The sequence below is a fragment of the Carcharhinus amblyrhynchos genome, chromosome 27, assembly GCF_965287045.1.
Source record: "Carcharhinus amblyrhynchos chromosome 27, sCarAmb.v2.hapA, whole genome shotgun sequence".
Taxonomy (NCBI): domain Eukaryota; kingdom Metazoa; phylum Chordata; class Chondrichthyes; order Carcharhiniformes; family Carcharhinidae; genus Carcharhinus; species Carcharhinus amblyrhynchos.
In genome coordinates, this window is record NC_137350.1 from 33318253 (window position 1) to 33337979 (window position 19727).

The 19727-nt window shown below is 44.9% G+C and overlaps 1 pseudogene; it reads right to left on the minus strand.

The window, feature by feature from the left end:
- Nucleotides 1-245: 245 nt before the first annotated feature.
- LOC145359350 (U2 spliceosomal RNA) lies at nucleotides 246-453 on the minus strand (annotated as a pseudogene).
- Nucleotides 454-19727: the final 19274 nt, after the last annotated feature.

A 19727-nucleotide genomic window follows, 5' to 3' on the forward strand; every position in this document is an offset into this window, starting at 1 on the left:
CATCTTTTGGACAGTGGGAGGAAATCAGAGCACCCGGAGGAAACCCACGGGGAGAACGTGCAGTCTCCCCACAGACAGTGACCTGAGGCCGGAATTGAACCTGCGTCTCTGGTGCTATGAGGCAGCAGTGCTAACCATTGTGCCATCGTGTCGCCCAGAGCCACCTTGTGGCTTTAACTGGTTTCACTCTGTATGCTCCTTGTGATGCATCTTGGGATGTTTTATCATGTTGAAGATTTAAAAAAAAATTTTTAATCAATCCTTAAAAGTTATAAAGTCAATGTTCAGAATGAACTGGGCAAACCCAAATCCATTCCTTGTTTGCTCCAAAAATCAAATTCAAAATCCAATTCAATGTCCCCACAAGAAGATCCAAGCTGACAAGCTGAGGCTTTGCACCCCATCTTGTGTCTGATCTGTCACTTGATCTTAGCCAAAAGGCCGAGAAGCAATGCTACATAACAGCAGCAACAATTTGTATTTGAGTCTCAGAGTAAATGGATAACTTTTTAAAAGTGAAATGAGAAGGAATTTCTTCAGTCAAAGGGTGGGGACTCATTGCCACAGAAGGCTGTAGAGGTCAGGACATTGAGCGCATTTAACACAGAGATAGATAGGTTCTAGATTGGTAAGGGGGTCAAAGATTACAGGCAAAAGGTGGGAGAATGTGGTTGAGAAACATATTAGCCATGATCGAATGGCAGACTAGACTCGATGGGCTGAATGGTCTAACTCTGCTCCTATATCTGATGGGTCTAAGTCCAACATTTCGAAAATGGCCCTGGTGTCTCAGGCATTATGTACACCTCCTAGTGAGACCAACCGTACAGGAAGATCCCAGGTTTGCATCAGTTCTGTGGGAGATAGGTGGTTTCAAAACCTCAACTTGTCATGGGAGGAAAAACAAATCTGCATTTTAATTTACATAGCACCGGTCATATTCTCATGACGTCCTGAATTGCACTCGAACTGCTGAAGTCCTTTTGATGTGCGAAATATATGCAAAAGCAGCAGCCTGTTTGCACATAGCACAGCCGTCAAATGGCATCATTGGGCAAGTTTATCGTCATCTCTTCACATCTACGATCAATGACAGTCAGAGTCCCTCGAACAGCGAAAAATAAAGGAAAACATCAGGGTTTAAATGCTAATCTGATTCTCGGCAGGATATCAGTCGCTAGGAGATGTGCAGAAACTCATTTTGCCCATGCATGCAGAAAGCAGAATTGAAGGGACTCTGGCATATTATGCTCAGCAGATTAATGTCGTGGAATTTTCCAGAAGAGCTTGCAGACCCATAGATTACCCGGAGCGCATTTTTCCCTTTCCCTCTCTCTCGACAGTGAGGGGACTAGCATTGTAATGATGGAAAACGGGGCGGCACAGTAGCACAGTGGTTAGCACTGCTGCTTCACAGCCCCAGGGACCTGGGTTCGATTCCCGGCTTGGGTCACTGTCTGTGTGGAGTTTGCACATTCTCCTCGTGTCTGCGTGGGTTTCCTCCCACAGTCCAAAGATGTGTGGGTTAGGTTAATTGGCCATGCTAAAATTGCCCTTAGTGTCCTGAGATGCATAGGTTAGGGGATTAGTGGGTAAAAGATATAGGGGTATTGGGAACAGGGCCTGGGTGGGAGTGTGTGTCAGTACAGACTCAATGGGCCAAATGGCCTCTTTCTGTGCTGTAGGGATTCTATGATGGATTTTGCCTCTCTACACTTGGGCCAAGTCTGGGCACTGGTGCAACATTAGCTGTGAGCACTTTTTGTTTAAATTTAAGGCCATTAACATTCAAACTTTTCCTTTTACTAACCCCTCCAGATATTGTGTAGCATCATGGGCAGCATGATGGCACAGTGGATAGCACTGCTGCCTCACAGCACCAGGGATCCAGGCTCAATTCCAGCCTTGGGTGACTGTTTGTGTGGACTTTGTGTAGTCTGCATGAGTTTTCTCCAGGTGCACCGGTTTGTCAGAGAGTTGATGCAGGCTCAATGGCCCAAATGGCCTCCTTTTGCACTGTGGGCTTTCTATGATCCTGTCCCGAACTGCTGGAGGAAGATCGAGGGATTAAGTTTGAGAGAACAAAATGAGAGCTTTGCGCAAGAAAGATATTGTACATTGTGAAGCAGATTGGTTTAAATATATTATTTCCTGCCACTAAGTCACCCTGGTGACAGCACCCCCAGGCTCTACACATAGGTCAGACACTGAGAAAACTTTACATTTTTATAGCACCTTTCATGATCGCATAATGTCGCAAAGAGCTTTGCAGCTAATTACATAAATTTCCTTGTGCATGGATATTAAAGGATAAGGGACTAAGATGGTGTTAAGATACATATCAGACATCATCTCGTTATACAGCAGAACAGACTCGAGGGACTGAATGGCCCTCAGCTACATTCCTCAGTACTGTTAAAACAAAGGAAGCAGCATTGACAATTGGTGCAGAGGAAGATCCCACAAACAGCCCTGAGATGCTCAATCTACTGTGGTGATGTTGGCTGAAAGAGTCAGATCGGCAAAGACATCAAGTCAACATCCATGCTCTTCTTTGAAATAGAGCCTTAGGGTCATAGAACATAGAACATTACAGCGCAGTACAGGCCCTTCGGCCCTCAATGTTGCGCTGACCTGTGAAACCAATCTAAAGCCCACCTAACCTACACTATTCCAATATCATCCATTCATTTATCCAATGACCACTTAAATGCCCTTAATGTTGGTGACTCCACTACTGCTGCAGGCAGGGCATTCCAATCCCTTACTACTCTCTGAGTAAAGAACCTACCTCTGACATCCCTCCTATATCTATCACCCCTCAATTTAAAGTATGTCCCCTCGTGCTAGCCATCTCCATCTGAGGAAAAAGGGTCACACTGTCCACCCTATCTAATCCTCTGATCATTTTATATGCCTCTATTAAGTCACCTCTTAACCTTCTCCTCTCTAACGAAAATAGCCTCAAGTCCCTCAACCTTTCCTTATAACTCCTTCCCACCATACCACGCAACATCCTGGTAAATTTCCTCTGCAACCTTTCCAATGCTTCCACATCCTTCCTATAATGCGGCGACCAGAACTGTACGCAGTACTCCAAGTGCGGCTGCACCAGAGTTTTGTACAGCTGCAACATGACCTCATGGCTCCGAAACTCAATCCCTCTACCAATAAAAGCTAACATACCATATACCTTCTTAACAACCCTATCAATCTGGGTGCCAACTTTCAGGGATCTATGCACATGGACACCGAGATCTCTCTGCTCATTCCAACTTACCATTAGCCCAGTACTCTGTATTTCTATCACTCCTTCCAAAGTGAATTACTTCACACTTTTCCACATTAAACTCCTTTTGCCACCTCTCAGCCCAGCTCTGCAGCTTATTTCTGTCCCTCTGTAACCTGCAACATCCTTCCACACAGTCAACAACTCCACCGACTTTAGTGTCATCCGCAAATTTACTAACCCACCCTTCTATGCCTTCATCCAGGTCATTTATAAAAATGACAAACAGCAGTGGCCCCAAAACAGATCCTTGCGGTTCACCACTAGTAACTGAACTCCAGGATGAATATTTCCCATCAACCACCACCCTCTGTCTTCTTACAGCTCGTCAATCTCTGATCCAAAACACTAAATCACCCCCAATCCCATGCCTCCGTATCTTCTACAATAGCTTACTGTGGGGAACCTTATCTAACACTTTACTGAAATCCATATGCACCACATCAACTGCTTTACCCTCATCCACCTCTTTGGTCACCTTCTCAAAGAGCTCAATAAGGTTTGTGAGGCATGACCTACCCTTCACAAAACCACGTTGACTATCCCTAATCAAATTATTCCTTTCTAGATGACTATAAATCCTATCTCTTATAAATCTTTCCAAAACTTTGCCCACAACAGAAGGGCTCACCGGTCTATAATTACCAGGATTGTCTCTACTCCCCTTCTTAAACAAGGGGACAACATTTGCTATCGCAACCAGGTTTTAAAAATTCATTCATGGGACATGGGTGTTGCTGGCTGGCCAGCATTTATTGCCCATCTCTAGTTCCCCTAGGGCTGTCAACCACATTGCTGTGGCTCTGGGGTCACACATAGGCAGACCAGATAAAGACGGTAGGTTTCCTTCCCTAAAGTGAACCAGTTGGGTTTTTCTGACAATCGACGATGGTTTCATGGCCATCAATAGATTCTTAATTCTGGATAATTTTTATTGATATAATTTTTATTAATCGTTATAAGACCCCACTTGGAGTACTGTGCTCAGTTCTGGTCACCTCATTACAGGATGTGGAAGCTATTGCAAGGGTGCAGAGGGGATTTACAAGGATGTTGCCTAGATTGGGTGGCATGCCTTATGAGGGTAGGTTGAGGGAGCTCGGACTTTTCTCCTTAGAGAGATGAAGGATGAGAGGTGACCTGATAGAGGTGTATAAGATGTTGAGAGGTATAGATCGGGTGGATTCTCAGAGGCTTTTTCCCAGGGCTGGAATGGTTGCTATGAGAGGACACAGGTTTAAGGTGCTGGGGAGTAGGTATAGAGGAGATATCAGGGATAATTTTTCACTCAGAGGGTAGTAGGCGAGTGGAATTGGCTGCTGTTGGTGGTGGTGGAGACAAATTCGATAGGGTCTTTTAAGAGACTTCTAGATGAGTACATGGGACTTAATAGGATTGAGGGTTATAGGTAAGCCTGGTAGGTAGGGATATCTTTGGTGCAACTTGTGGGCCGAAGGGCCTGTTCGTGCTGTAGTTTTTCTATGTTCTATTGAATTCAAATTCCACCAGTGCTGTTGGCGGGATTCGAACCTGGGTCCCCAGAACGTTAGCTGAGCTTCTGGATTAATAGTCCAGTGATAATACTACTGGGCTATCGCCTCCCGTGAGAGAGCAGACAGAATCTCAGTTTAATGGTGGCACCTTGGACAGCACAATGTTCCATCAGCGCTGATGTAATCAAGTCTCTAACACACAAACTTCTGAAGCGAGAGCATTTCCAACTGACACCAGTCTTCCTTGTTCAAAGGTATTGACATGGCAATGGAAGGTGCAGCTTAAATAGAGACACAACAAAGGTGCCATCATACACAGAGTGTTATCGAAATCTCATTGTCAGATATCTAGCTGGAGAAATACATTCCTGCTACCCTAGCCCTGCTATAGGAAAATTGTTCCTGCTTTAACCACAAAGAAAGCATTTATTTTTAAAAAAGACTCTGAGAAACAGCGATTTATTTCAGAGGAATGCATGGTATTTGGGGAAGAAAAACTATTTTTCTTTGTGTCCCAAATAGCACAGAGGACATGGGAAAAAGACTTCTTTTTGGGGGGCTTCCAGGTGCAGTTTGCCCACTGATCCACCAGAGGACAGCAACATTCATTATTGACAACACTAGACGTGTATCTGGCAGAACGCACAGTAATATGAGCAAGTGGCTCTGTGTTACACAACACTTGCAGCACTGATTAACCTTTGACTTGTTGCCAGTGGTTTCTTTGTTGTTTTCTGGTGCAATTCCATGCAAACCATAGGAGGCTCTATAATGTCAGGGAAATTTGAAGTCCCTATAATTTACTGTTTGGGATCTGACAGTAACCAACGGTGACTGCGGTGAAGCTAAGAATAGCGTAATTTTGCAAAAAAGCGAGATGATTTCTGCCTCATTAACCAAGATGGAAGGACAGGAAGTGAATTGGTCAGCTTTAATCTCTTTGGTATATGTAATTGCTCCACGATTCACAATAGTCATACTGTCTAACTTTGCTGTTAGAATTCACATTTTGACAGCGAGTGTTTATACGCAAGGAGAATTATTGCTGTCCTTGTGGCGACGGTGACCCACCGTTGACCTTTGGGGAAGGCAGTGGTACTATCATGAAATGATTACTCCAGAAGCTCAGCTAATGTTCTGGGGATCTGGGTTCAAATCCCACCACAGCAGAGGGTGGCATTTGAATTCAATAAAAAATTATATGGAATTAGGAATCTACTCATGACTGTGAAACCGTTGTCGATTGTTGGAAGAAACCGCCTGGTTCACTGGGATGGAAATCTGCCGTCCTTACCTGATCTGGCCTTCATGTGACTCTAGAGCCATGGCAATGTGGTTGACTCTCAGCTCCCCTCTGAAGTGGTCTAGCAAGCCACTCAGTCCAAGGGCGACTAGGGATGGGTAATAAATGCTGGCCCAGCCAGCGACGCCCATGTCCCGGGAATGAGTAAAGGGGAAAGAACGCAGTGCCAGTCCATGCCATCTCGGGGAATTCAGACTTTATTACACTGATATTTCTCACTGTTGTTGTAACTGTTATTACTCTTACACGGGATGTGAGCATGGCTGGCAAGGACACTGATTGCCCATCCCATCCTGTCCCGCCACTGTCAATGAAACTTCCTGTTGGTTCAACCATCCAACGGGGAACCTATAGTTGGGACTCGCTGAGAGAGGGACCGGATAATCCCACCCTTCTCAAAAAAAACCACACACGTTTATCCCAAGTTACTCATTCACTGTTTTCCAAAATATTACTTTCTGAATGAAAATTGAGCGAACCAATGGCAGATGGCTCCAGCAGCCCCTGAGGTAGTTATCTTCACAATTTAATAAACTATTCCCTGAAATAACAGCCTGGATCTTCCGTGGCACAGCAACCATTGTTGGATTGCTAATCCACTTCAACTTTTCCCGCCTCAGTTCCGCTCTGCATTTCCTGCCTAATCTTCGGAGCTTCTCCGGCTTCTCGACAAATGTGGAGCCGGCAGCATTGTAGCGTCAGGGAAAACAGGACACGATCCCTTTCACTAGCTGTTGTATGGAAAGTTTCGCTGCCCAGTTTGTGTGTTAGTAAACGGTTGGATTGGATGGATGAGCGAATGGGTCGGCTGGTAGGAGAGGTAGGTGGGTGTAGTAAGTGGGTAGGGTGCGTCAGGAGCCACAACTGGGAGAACTGTCTCTCAGACTGGTCAATCAGCAGCCTGACATAGGCATGTCGACGGAATCACGTCCCAGGCACTGCCATCACCATTCATGGGTATGTCCTGTCCCACCAACAGGACAGGCCCAGCAGAAGTGGCGGCACAGTGGTACAGTTGGGAGGGAATTGCCCTGGGAGACCTCAATATCGACTCCAGACCCCCATGATATCTCATGGCAGCGAGTCAAGGAAACATGGGCAGGGAAACCTCATGCTGCTTACCATATGCTCATCGCCACCCCTTTCCCCACCCTCAGCTTTTTACCCTTCACTGTCACTGGGTCAAAATCCTGGAACTTTCTCTGTGGGTGTACCTACACCACATGGATTCACTATCTTCTCCAGGGCAGCTAGGGATGGGCAGTGAATGCTGGCCAACCAGCAATGCCCACATATCAGGAATGAATGAAAAATGGTCAGTGGGGAGTGTGACATGTGGGAGGGGGCGGGTGAGTAGAGTGGAAAGTGAGTGAGTCAGCATGCTGATTGGGGGGGGAGTGATGAGGGTAGGTCATACTAAATTGCCTTGTAGTGTCCCAAGGTGTGTAGGTTGTGGGGTGGGGGGGTGGGTGGCGGGGGGCAGGATTAGCAAGTTAAATAAGTAGGGTAATGGGGATAGTGTCTGGGATGCTATATCGGAGAGTTGGTGAAGCCTCGATGGACCAACCGGCCTTCTTCTGTACTATACGGTTTTTATGATTTCTATGATCTGTCTTCTTAAAACATCTGAGAATATTATACATTTACCTCTCTCTTTCATCCCTATTGAGGGTGACACAGTGGCAGTGGTTAGCACTGCCCCTTCACACCACCAGGGACCCGGGTTCATTTCTGGCCTCAGGTCACTGTCTGTGTGAAGTATGCACATTCTCCCCGTGTCTGTGTGGGCTTCCTGTGGGTGCTCTGGTTTCCTCTCATAGTCCAAAGATGTGCGGGTTAGGTTGATTGGCTGTGCTAAATTGAAACTTAGTGTCAGGGGGATTATCATGATAAATGAGGGTTATGGGAATAGGGTCTGTGTGGGATTGTGGTCGGTACAGACCTGATGGGCCAAATGGCCTCCTCCTGTATTGTAGGGATTCTATGATTCTCTCTCTCTTCCTCTCACCTTCCCTCATTCCTTCCCTATCTCTCTCTTCTCCTCTCTCCCTCTTCCTCAGTCTCTTGCTCCTGACATGACATTCAATTCTTCTGGAGTGTTTGCCCTTTGCTTGAATACATTTCATGCATTAATAACTCTCTCTGTGATATTTGATGAAGGAATTAAAAATAAAGCATTCCCTGGATGGTGCATAATCTGCCGATAGCTTAAAGACAATTTTATTACAAAAATAGCTTGCTGTGATGCCACTGCCCTCTTCTGCTCATCTCAATAAAATCACTAAAGGGAGGACATGACATTTTTGCCTCAGTACCTTGAGAGTGTGAGGGTGTTGTAGCTCCAGGGGAAGTGACCCGCTATTTTAGAAAACATAGAAACGTAGAATCAAAGATAGGAGCAGGAGGAGGCCATTTGGCCCCTCGAGCCTGCTCCACCATTCATCATGATCTCAACCTAATCCTGCTTTATCCCCACAATCTTTGACCACATTCACCTCAAGTACTATATCCAGTCACCTGTTGAATACGTTCAATGTTTTGGCATCAACTACTTCCTGTGGTAATGACCTCCACAGGCTCATCACTCTTTGGGTGAAGAAATGTCTCCTCACCTCCATCCTAAATGGTCTACCCTGAATCCTCAGACTCCCGTTCTGGACTCCCCCACCATCGGGAACACCCTCCCTGCATCTACACTCTTTAGTCCTGTTAGAATTTATAAGTCTCTATGAGATCCCCCCTCATTCATCTGAACTCCAGCGAAAACAATCCTAACCTAGTCAATCTCTCCTCATACGTCAGTCCCACTATCCCTGGAATCAGCCTGGTAAACCTCTACTGCACTCCCTCGAGAGCAAGAACATCCTTCCTCAGAAAAGGAGGCCAAAACTGCACACAATACTTGAGGTGTGGCTTCACCAAGGCCCTGTATAATTGCAACAACACATCCCTGCTCCTGTACTCGAAATCTCTCACAATGAAGGCCAACATGCCACTTGCCTCCTTTACCGCCTGCTGCTGCACCTGCATGCTTACCTTCAGTGGCTGGTGCACAAGGACACCCAGGTCCCTCTGCACACTCCCCTCTCCCAATTTACAGCCATTTAAGTAGCAATCTGCCTTCTTGCTATTTTCACCCTAGTTGCTGGAGTCTGGCCCCAAAGCTCACATTTGCCCTCTCTAACCCTGATCTCCCACTCTCTGCCCTGTTACCCCTCTTGGCACTGTCAATTTTATTATTTCATGGGTTGGGAGTGTTACTGCCAAGGTCAGCATTTGTTGCCCGTCTATAATTGTCTTTGAATTAAATAGTTTGCTAGGGTATTTCAGGTGGGAGTTAAAAGTCAACCACATTGCTGTGCGTCCAGAGCAATATGGAGGCCAGACCAGGTAAGGACAGCAGATTTCCTTCCCTAATGGGCATAACTGAAGGGAAGGGGTTTTTATGGCAATTGGTGGGTGATAGTTTAAGGCACCCTTACTGAAATTAATGCATGTGTCCATCCACACAACTATCTCACTGCCGCCTTTAACCATCCTGTTTGGGCACCAATTAGTCTCCCGTCTCCACCAATTATCCTTGGCTTCATATCCGCTGCACAAATGTAAAAAAGAAAGAAAGGTTTGCATTTATTCAGCGCCTTTCATGATCACCAGACATCCCAAAGACCATGAGGTACTTTTTGAAGTGTGGGCACTGTTGTAATGTAGAAAAATCACCTTGCAGACTGCAAGCTCCCATAAACAGCAATGCCTTAATGAGCGGATAATTTGCCTTTATTAACTGAGGGATGAATGTTGGCCTGGTCACTGAGAATATCCTCTCTTGTATCTCCTGCTCCTCTACAAAATAGCACCGCAGCATCAATTATCTCCAAATAGGAAGACAGAGCTCAGTTAGCAGTTCCTCCAAGAGATGGCATCTCCGACAGGGCAGCCCCCTCTCCGACAGGGCAGCCCCCTCTGTTTCTATGTTGATAGAGCACTCACTGAGCTTTACAAACACACAAACATATGAATTAGGAACCAGGGGTAGGCTACTTGGCTCCTCGAGCCTGCCCCACTACTTAATAGGATCATAGAACATAGAACATAGAACATTACAGCGCAGAACAGGCCCTTCGGCCCACGATGTTGCACCGACCAGTTACATCAGATCATGGCTGATCTGATTGGAACCTCAGCCCCACATTCCTGCCAACCCCCTGATAACCTTTCACCTCCTCAGTAACTGTGCCATAGCTAACATTCCAACATTGGCATGGTTGTGGGAAGACAGTGGAATGGTGATAATGCCTTTGAGCTAGTAACACTTGGCTGATTCTCTGGGAAGGAGGTGGATCATGTCAGGAATTAAAATTCATGTTTTTTTTATGTATCTGGATTTGAAAGTTGGTCTCAACAATGGTAACTGTGAAACAATTATCTGGTTCACTAATGCCCTTTTGGGAAAGAAATCTGCCATCCTCACCTGGGCTGGCCTACATGTGACTCAAGACTCACAGCAATGTAATATCGTTGACTTTTAACTGCCCGCTAAAATGGCCCAAAAGCCACTCAGCTCAGGGGCAATTAGGAATTGGGCAACTCAAGCTGGCCTTGCCAACAATGCCTACTTCCCATGAAAAATTGTAACAGAAATGTTTGGCCTGTCTAACCATGATTAGACCTTGTAGATTCATAGCAGTTTACAGCATGGAAACAGGCCCTTTGGCCCAACTTGTCCATGCTTACCCTTTTTTTTAACCCCTAAGCTAGTTCCAATTACCTGCATTTGGCCCACATCCCTCTTTACCCATCTTACCCACGTAACTGCCTAAATGCGTTTTAAAATTGTACCCACCTCTACTATTACCTCTGGCAGCTTGTTCCAGACACTCACCACCTTCTGTGTGAAAGAATTGCCCTCTGAACCCTTTTCTATCTCTCCTGTCTCACCTTAAACCTATGCCCTCTAGTTTTAGACGCCACAACCTTTGGGAAAAGATATTGACTATCTAGCTGATCTGTGCCCCTCATTATTTTATAAATCTCTGTAAGATCACCCCTAAGCTTAAGCCTCCCATGCGCCAGAGAAGAAAGTCCCAGTCTATCCAGCCTCTCCTTATAACTCAAAGGATCAAGACCCGATAGTATCCTAGTAAATCTTTCCTGCACTTTTTCTAGTTTAATATTATCCTTTCTATAATGGGGTGACCAGAACTACACACAGACCTGACAGAATCATATCAATACTTAATGGGAACATCTCTAACTCTGCAGTTACTTCTGCCCAATAGCCAAATCTGCCAGAGGCTCCGAGATCATACTCAAGATACATCTTCTTCCTGCTTCCTCCTGATTCACATTCTCATCTCACTTGTCGCATGGCTAATGTTCACTTTGGCAACACATTTTTGCATTTCTCACAATGGAGACCATGCCAGTATGCAAGACACTGAATGGTTTATTGGAAGCATCTCCATATAGGAATGGGGCCAAATACAACCCCCTCCTCACTCACACGGGCACTCACAGTAGAATCCTCAAGGTCTGCTGAGGGAACTTCAAGGGTTAAAGACCAATCCATGTGCTAAATCCAGGAGCAAAATTACAAGAACATTAAAAGAACACTTTAGTTCACTTGTTACAAAAATATTGGAACAGGAGTTGTTTATCTGTCTAATGAATCATCGATAGAGTTAACGAGGATCTGTTTGCTTCCAAGTTGGTGTGCAAAGGTAGGGTGTCATAAAGATTGACAGGTTGGACAACCAATGGCAGGAGTGTGTTGGCGGGATTGTTGCCAGCAGGGCTCCACAAGGTGGAACTCACTGGCCCATGTGGCAGTCGGAAGCAGAGACAATCAATGATTTCATTCTCCCTGTCAGGGGAACGAGCTGGGGTAAATGCATGTGGTTATGGGGTTATGGGGATAGGGCCTGACTGGGATGTGGTTGGTGCAGATTTGTTGGGCTGCATGGCTTCCTTCTGCACTGCAGGGTTCTATGAATCTATGGAATTGGGTGGGCATTTGAAGGATAGAAACTGGATTGAGTAATTGAAACCCTACAATGCAGAATGAGGCCATTTGGCCCATCAAACTTGCACAGAAAACAATCCCACCCAGTCCTTCTCACCATAATCGCACGTACTTACCCTGATAGTTCCCCTGAAACTAAGGGGTAATTTAGCATGGCCAATCCGCCTAACCTGCACATCTTTGGACTGTGGGAGGAAACTGGGTTACACAGAGAAAACCCATGCAGACATGGAGAGAATGTGCAGACTCTGCACAGAGAATCATCCAAGGCACAGAATTGATTTGATTTATTATTGTTGCATGTATTAACATAGTGAAAAATATTGTTTCTTGTGCGCCATACAGATAAAACATACCATTCATAGAGAAGGAAACAAGGAAGTGCAGAATGTAGTGTTACAGTCATAGCTGGGGTGTAGAGAAAGATCAACTTAATGCAAGATAAGTCCATTCAAAAGTCTGACGGCAGCCAGGAAGAAGCGCTTCTTGGAGCCGGTTGGTGTGTAACCTGACTGTTGTACCTTTTGGCAGCAGTGCTAACCATTGTGCCGCTATGCCACCCACAATTGCTCTGCATGGAGCCAGGATGGAGTCAATGGGACAAATGGCCTCCTTTTTACCTCAACTGATTTACTGACTTGGATTACGTGCAAATAGGGTTGGCAACTACAACTCGCAATATTTCCTCAGGACCTAATTAGCATGTTAGCAAATGATGAGTGGAAGGGAGAAAGCACATCCCAAAACAACACAGACGGCAACGAGAGTTTGCCCCTGGTATTCATACCCCAGTATCCTTTCATACCCAAATCTCCAGTGAGGCTAAACGGATGCAGCAGCTTCCAAGCTACAACATTTTCCTAAAATGCACTGTGAGTAAATGCTAATGACGCAGCCACAGGCTGGGGCTAACTTGATTGCCTAATCTTTTTTTATGAGCATCTGTTATGCAAAAGGCTTGAATTGCAATTTGCTGTCTGTGCCATCCACTGCCGGAGGTTGTTGCTTGAAATTATTGTACACCAGGAGTAATGAGATGCCCTCTCCACTCAGAGTGTCACCTTCTGTGTTGCTAAAGTGAAAGGCGATGCGTAGAATTTCACAGAATGCACAGCACAGAAACAGGCCATTCGGTCCAGCACGTATGCTAGAACAACACACAAGCCTTGCCCCATCCTTATTCACCTAATTCTATCACCATCCTCCCTAGTCCCTTGCCCCCTCACACGTTGGGTTGCACAGTGGTGAGCACTGCTGCCTCACAGCGCCAGGCACCCAGCTTCAATTCCCGACTTGGGTCACTGTCAGTATGGAATTTGCACATTCTCGCCGTGTCTGCGTGAGTTTCCTCCGGGTGCTCTGGATTCCTCCCACAGTCCAACGATGGTTGATTGGCCATACTGAATTAACCCATGTCAGGAAATTAGCAGAGTAAATATGTGGGATTATGGGGATAGGGCCTGAATGGGACAGTAGTCAGTGCAGACTCGATGGACGAATGGCCGCCTTCTGCACTGTAGGGATTCTATATTTATCTAACATCTTAAATGCAGATATATTATTTGCTTCAACTACTCTCTAACATTCTTGGTAAGTAAGTTTTTTTTGAATTTCCTTTCGGTGGCACAGTGGTTAGACTGCTGCCTCATAGTGCCAAGGACTCAGGTTCAATTCTGGCCTTGGGTGACTGTCCATGTGATTTGCACATTCTCCCCGTGTCTGCGTGGGTTTTCTTTGGTTTCCCCCCACATTCCAAAGATGTGCAGGGTGGGTGGATTGGCTATGCTAAATTGTCCCTTAGTGTGAGGGGGATTTGCAGGGTAAATACATGGGGTTACAGGGATAGAACCCAGATCAGATTACTGCCAGTTCAGGCTCAATGGCCTCCTTCTGCACTGGGATTCTACGATTCTATTTGATTTCCTGGTGACCATCTTGTACCGGTGGCCTTTTAGATTTGTCTTTCCCCAGGAGTTAAAACTTTCTCTCTACCATAACCTTACATAATTTAAAAACCATTTATTGGATCACTCCCTTACCTTCTCTTTTCATGAAGGGAGCAGCCCATCCTGATAGGTCCAAACTTGAACTGAAATAAAACATAACTCTTTGTCTTGGACTCTTCAAGAACCTGTACTCAGGATTTGCAGCAACTTATTTTTATATCGTACCTTTAACACGTAAAATGTTCCGAGGCATGTTCTCCCCGTTTCTGCGTGAGTTTCTTCCAGATGCTTTAGTTTCCTCCCACAGTCCAACGATGTGTGGATTAGGTTGATTGGCCATGCTAAGTTTACCCTAATGTCTGGGGGATACGGGAATGGGCCTGGGTGGGATTGTGGTCAGTGCACACTCGATGGGCTGAATGGCCTCCTCCTGCACTGTAGAGATTCTATGAATATAATTGTGACACTCAGCCACATCAAGCAATATTAAGGTCTGCAAATTTGGTCAAAAACAAGAGTTTTAAAGAGTGTCTTAAAGGAAGAAAGTAAGGTAGAGAAGTGGAGATATATAGGGAAGGAATTCTAGAGCTTAGGGCCTGGGCTGTTCACCCAGCAGAAGGTACTCTTCAGTTATAGGCAATGAAATGAAACAAACTTACTCCAACAGATAAATCAAAGAAAAAGGTTTAATAAAGAAACTTCATTACACCAACATTTGAGGTCTCACCCTGGGCCATTCCAAACCATTTAACAATTCCCCACTGGTTCTTATTTATACTGAGTGAGCTGGTCAGCTGGTCATCACATCATTTTGTCATTGGTCACATTGTTTATTGGGTCAGCTGACCCTTACGCCTTGTTACCATTGGTCACACCACAACAGATCCAATATTATCATTGGTTACATTCCAACACGGGCAACTGAAGGCACAGCTAATGACAGAGCGATCAAAAAAGTCAGCCACGCACAAGAGGCCAGAATTAGAGGAGTGCAGGTGTGGGGCTGGAGGAGGTTACACGGATAGGAAGAGATAGGAAGAGGGATTTCAAAACAAGGATGAGAATTTTGAAAGCTAGATGCTGCTTGCCCGGGAACCAATGTAGATCTGCGAGTACTGGGATGAGAGGGGAATGGGATTTGGTATGAGTTAAGACTCAGGCAGCAGAGTTTTGGGTGACCTCAGTTTATGAATACAGATGACCAGCAGTGGAACAGTCAAGTCTCGAGCTAATGGCCATAATAAATTGCCCCTTAGTGTCAGGGGGATTAGCAGCTCAATACATGGAGTTATGGGTATAGGGCCTGGGTGGGATTTTTGTTGGTGCAGACTCAATGGGCTGAATGGCCTTTTTCTGCATTGTAGGATTCTATGATGATTTTGTGATAGGCCAGCAAGACAGGATGTCACCCCACGAAGGGGTGGAAGCAATGACCTGATAACCTGATCAGCTAACTAGCTGATGGTCATAAAATCCAGACTTTTCAGCTGGTTGTCAGAGCTTTTCCGTTATGTAAAATGCCAGCCAAAGTCACAGATCTGATACACTCGCTTAGGTCTATGTTCATGGGTCACTCCAGGTTGTTTACCCCTCTGCTCCTGTTCTGATATCAGGGGACTGAGACTTCACTCTCCACTGTCTATTTCCTTATCAAATCCCCCTGTTCACTGTGTGAGGTGCAATCTATTCTGTACATTCATAGAATAGAGAGTGGGAAGTGGAAGAAATGTATTGTCCGGTATGGTACTAAAAAGATCCCAGACACTATCCCTGGGGGGACATTTTTGCTTTCAGCATTTGGAACATTGGGTGCGGAGCTAGGAGGAAAGTCAGCCTAGGGTGGATGGGATGTTCCAGGACCTTGATCCTCTCTATTCAATTTAACTAGAAGGAGAAATTAGTTGTGTTTATAGATGCACCATAGAAAGCATCCTTTCCAGATGTATCACAGCTTGGTGTGGTTCCTGCTCTGACGAAGATGGCAAATCATCCATTGACTCTTTCTACACTTCCCGCTACCTCAGAAAAGCAGCCTACATAATTAAGGACACCACTTGCCCCGGATGTATTCTCTTCCACCGTCTTCTGTTGGGAAAAAGATACAAAAGTCTGAGATCACATGCCAACCAACTCAAGAACAGTTTCTTCCCTGCTGCCATCAGACTTTTGAATGGAATTATTTTATACTAAGCTGATCTTTCTCCACACCTTAGCTATGATGGAGCATTATATTCTGCACCCTTCCCTTCCCTTCTCCCCTATGTACTCTATGAACAGTATGCATTGTCTATAGACTGCACAAGAAACAATATAGGTTGTCTCAAGCCTAGGTTTGCAAAATCCTATGAACTGTCCTGGCTTGAGACAATTCACATCTCTTTAACCTGTGATTATCCCTCTCTCCACGCATACCATTTGTACCTGTAAAGACTTGATTACCTTAAAGAATCGCATCCCAACCTTCTTCACATTCCAATCAATAACTATCTTGCAGTTGTACCTTTGCCTATATATGCCATATTTACCTCCACTCACCTGATGAAGAAGTGCTCCAAAAGCTCATGACTCCAAATAAACCTGTTGGACTTTAACCTGGTATTGCGAGATTTCTTACAGTGTTAATGTAAGCCTACTTGTGACACTAATAAATAAACTTAAACTAATTGCCCTTGGGAAGGTGGTGGTGAGCTGCCTTCTTGAACCTCTGCAGTCCCTGTGTTGTGGTTACATTCACAGTGCTGTTTTTTTGCCTTTTTATTGACATTTTAGTGGTTTGATAGACCACTTCCAAAGGGCACATAAGAATCAAGTACTTTGTTGTGGGTCTGGATCCACGTGTAGGCCAGACCAGGTAAAGACGTATGTTTTGTCTGTATAGTGCACAAAAAAATGATACTTTTCACTCTTGTCCCAATACATGTGACAATAATAAATCAAATCAAATCAAACAGGAGCTCATTTGCACTTACGTGTGTGTGTTCATGTATCTGTGCACATAAGAACACATGGAATAGGAGCAGGAAAAGGCCATTTGTCTTCTCAGACCTGACCACCCACCATCCCATAAGATTGATTAATCTGCGCCACTTTCCCACCCTCATCCTGTATACCTTGATTCCTATATTGTCCAAAAATCTATTAACCTTATCCCTTTATGAATTTTATAGCCTTTATTTTTTCATGGGATGTGGAAGTCAATGGCAATTTGTTACCCATCCCTCATTGTCATCAAACTGAATGGCTTGCAGAAGGCCACTAAAAATCAATCAAATTGTTGTGGGTCAGGACTCACGTGTAGGCCAGGCCAGCATAAAGAAGGCAGATTTCCTTCCCTGAAGGGCATTAGTGAACCAGATGGGTTTTCACCAGAATTGATGATGGTTGCCACAGTCACCATTAATGAAATCAGCTTTCCAATTGCTAGGGGGCAGTAGTTAGCACTGCTGCCTTATAGATCCAGGGAGCCAGGGTTCAATTCCAGCCTCGGATCACTGTCTGTGTAGAGTTTGCACGTTCTCCCTGTGCCTGTGTGTCTTTCCTTTGGGTGCTCCAGTTTCCTCCTACGGTCTATAGATGTGCAGATTAGGTGCATTGGCCATGGTAAAATTTTCCCTTCGTGTCCCAATATGTGTCGGTTAGATGGATTTGCTTTAGGAAATGGGTAAGGTTACAGGGACAGGGCCTGGGTAAGATACTCTGCCAGAGAGTTGATGCAGACTCAATGGGCTGAATGGCCTCTTCTGCAGTGTAGGGATTCTAATCTAAGACTCAATTCAGATTATTGATTGAATTTAAATTATACTAGCATGGTGGGATTTGAACCTATGACCCCAGAGCATTTGAGTGGACCTCTGGATTACCCTTTCCATGCTCTTTGGACACCACAGGGACTGATGTGTATTAGCAAACCTTTTAATCATATTTTAGCTTGAGGCTTTGAGTTTTCTTTCCGTTTTGTTTTCTGTTTTGGGTGCTTCCCTTCTTTTTGGGAGCTGCCCTTTTTAATTTGTCTCTCTCAATTGATTTGATTTAGTTTCTTTGTTTGATCAGAAACCAGAACTAGAGGGCACAGCCTCAAAATAAGGTGGGGGGGGGGGTGCAGTTTAGAACAGAGTTAAGGAGGAACTTCTTCACTCAAAGGGTGGTGAATCTCTGGAATTCTCTGCCCCTTGAAGTGTGGAGGTTACCTCTCTGAATACATTTCAACGAGGTAGATAGATTTCTGATAGACAAGGGAATTAAGGGTTATGGGGAGAAGGTGGGAAAGTGGAACTGATCCACTTCAGATCAGCCATGACCTTATTGAATGGCGGGGCAGGCTCGAGGGGCTAGATGGCCTACTCCTGCTCCTATTTCTTATGTTCTTAGAAAGATTGGCTTCTGGATTACCAGTCCTGTGATAAAATCACCAAATAAATGTTTCAATGAGATCTTACCTCTCATTCTTCCAAACTCTGCATTTGTATATATGAGTTGTGTGTTTTTGCACATATGTGCACATGAATGTAAGACAGGTGTGTTTCCTAAGGAGCGTGCATGTGAATCTATGTGTTGTATCGGAATGTTCAAGCATGTGACTGCATGTGCATGTCTGCGTGTCTTGTGCCTTTTGTGCACGCATGTGGCAAGTGTGCATATTCTGTGCAATTTTGCATGAACCCACAGCTTTCTTTTATCATCTGCACTTGAGAATTAAGGTTTAAAGTTTATTTATTAGCCTCACAAGTAGGCTTATATTAACAAGGCAATGAAAATCCCCTAGTCGCCAAACACTGGCGCCTGTTTGAGTACACCGAGGGAGAATTTAGCATGGCCAATGCACCTAACCAGCATGTCTTTTGGACTGTGGGAGAAAACTGGAGCACCCGAAGGAAACCCACGCAGACATGGGGGAGAGCGTGCAGACTCCGCACTGATAGTGACCCGAGCCAGGAATCAAAATCAAAACAGAAAATGCTGGAAAATCTCAGCCGATCTGGCAGCATTTGTAAGAAAAGATAAGAGCTGACATTTCGATTCCAGCATCTACAGTAATTTGCTTTATATCCCGGGAATCGAACCCGGGTCCCTAGCACTGTGAAGCAGCAGTGCTAACCACTGTGCCACAAAGGACGGACAAGACCCAGTGCCGCCATCAGAAATTAACTCTCCTTAGAAGTAAAACCATTTAAAAAAAACGTTCTCAGCAATGTCAAAGTTAAAAATCCAACAATAAGCTTGGAATGGACAAGCAGCGCAAAATCTGAACAGTTAGAGGTCATCTTCTAACCCGACCTCATCTCAGTAAAAATAAATAACCTTCCCTTCATCACTCTCACAAATAGACTTGACTCTTTATATGTACATGGTTTTGCATTCTCTCTCTCTCTTCCTTTCACGTGTGAAATCTCTCCCTTTCTCTGCCTACTTGTCTTGCACTGATTTTGGTGTCTGCATCAGAATAATTTTTTTATAAAAAGACACTGGAGCTGCTATAAAAAGCAATATCAGTTCGGTATTTTTAACTCTGCTGTCTCTCTACATCACTGGATGCTGGCACCGTTCCATTCCTCAGAGACCTCAGCACAGATGACAAGGAGTCTGAAGATTGCAATAAGACCTGAATCCTCTGTCTCCTTCGCTTTGAAGTGAAATTATTTAACACTACGAAGCCCCAATCATTGCTGCACTCATT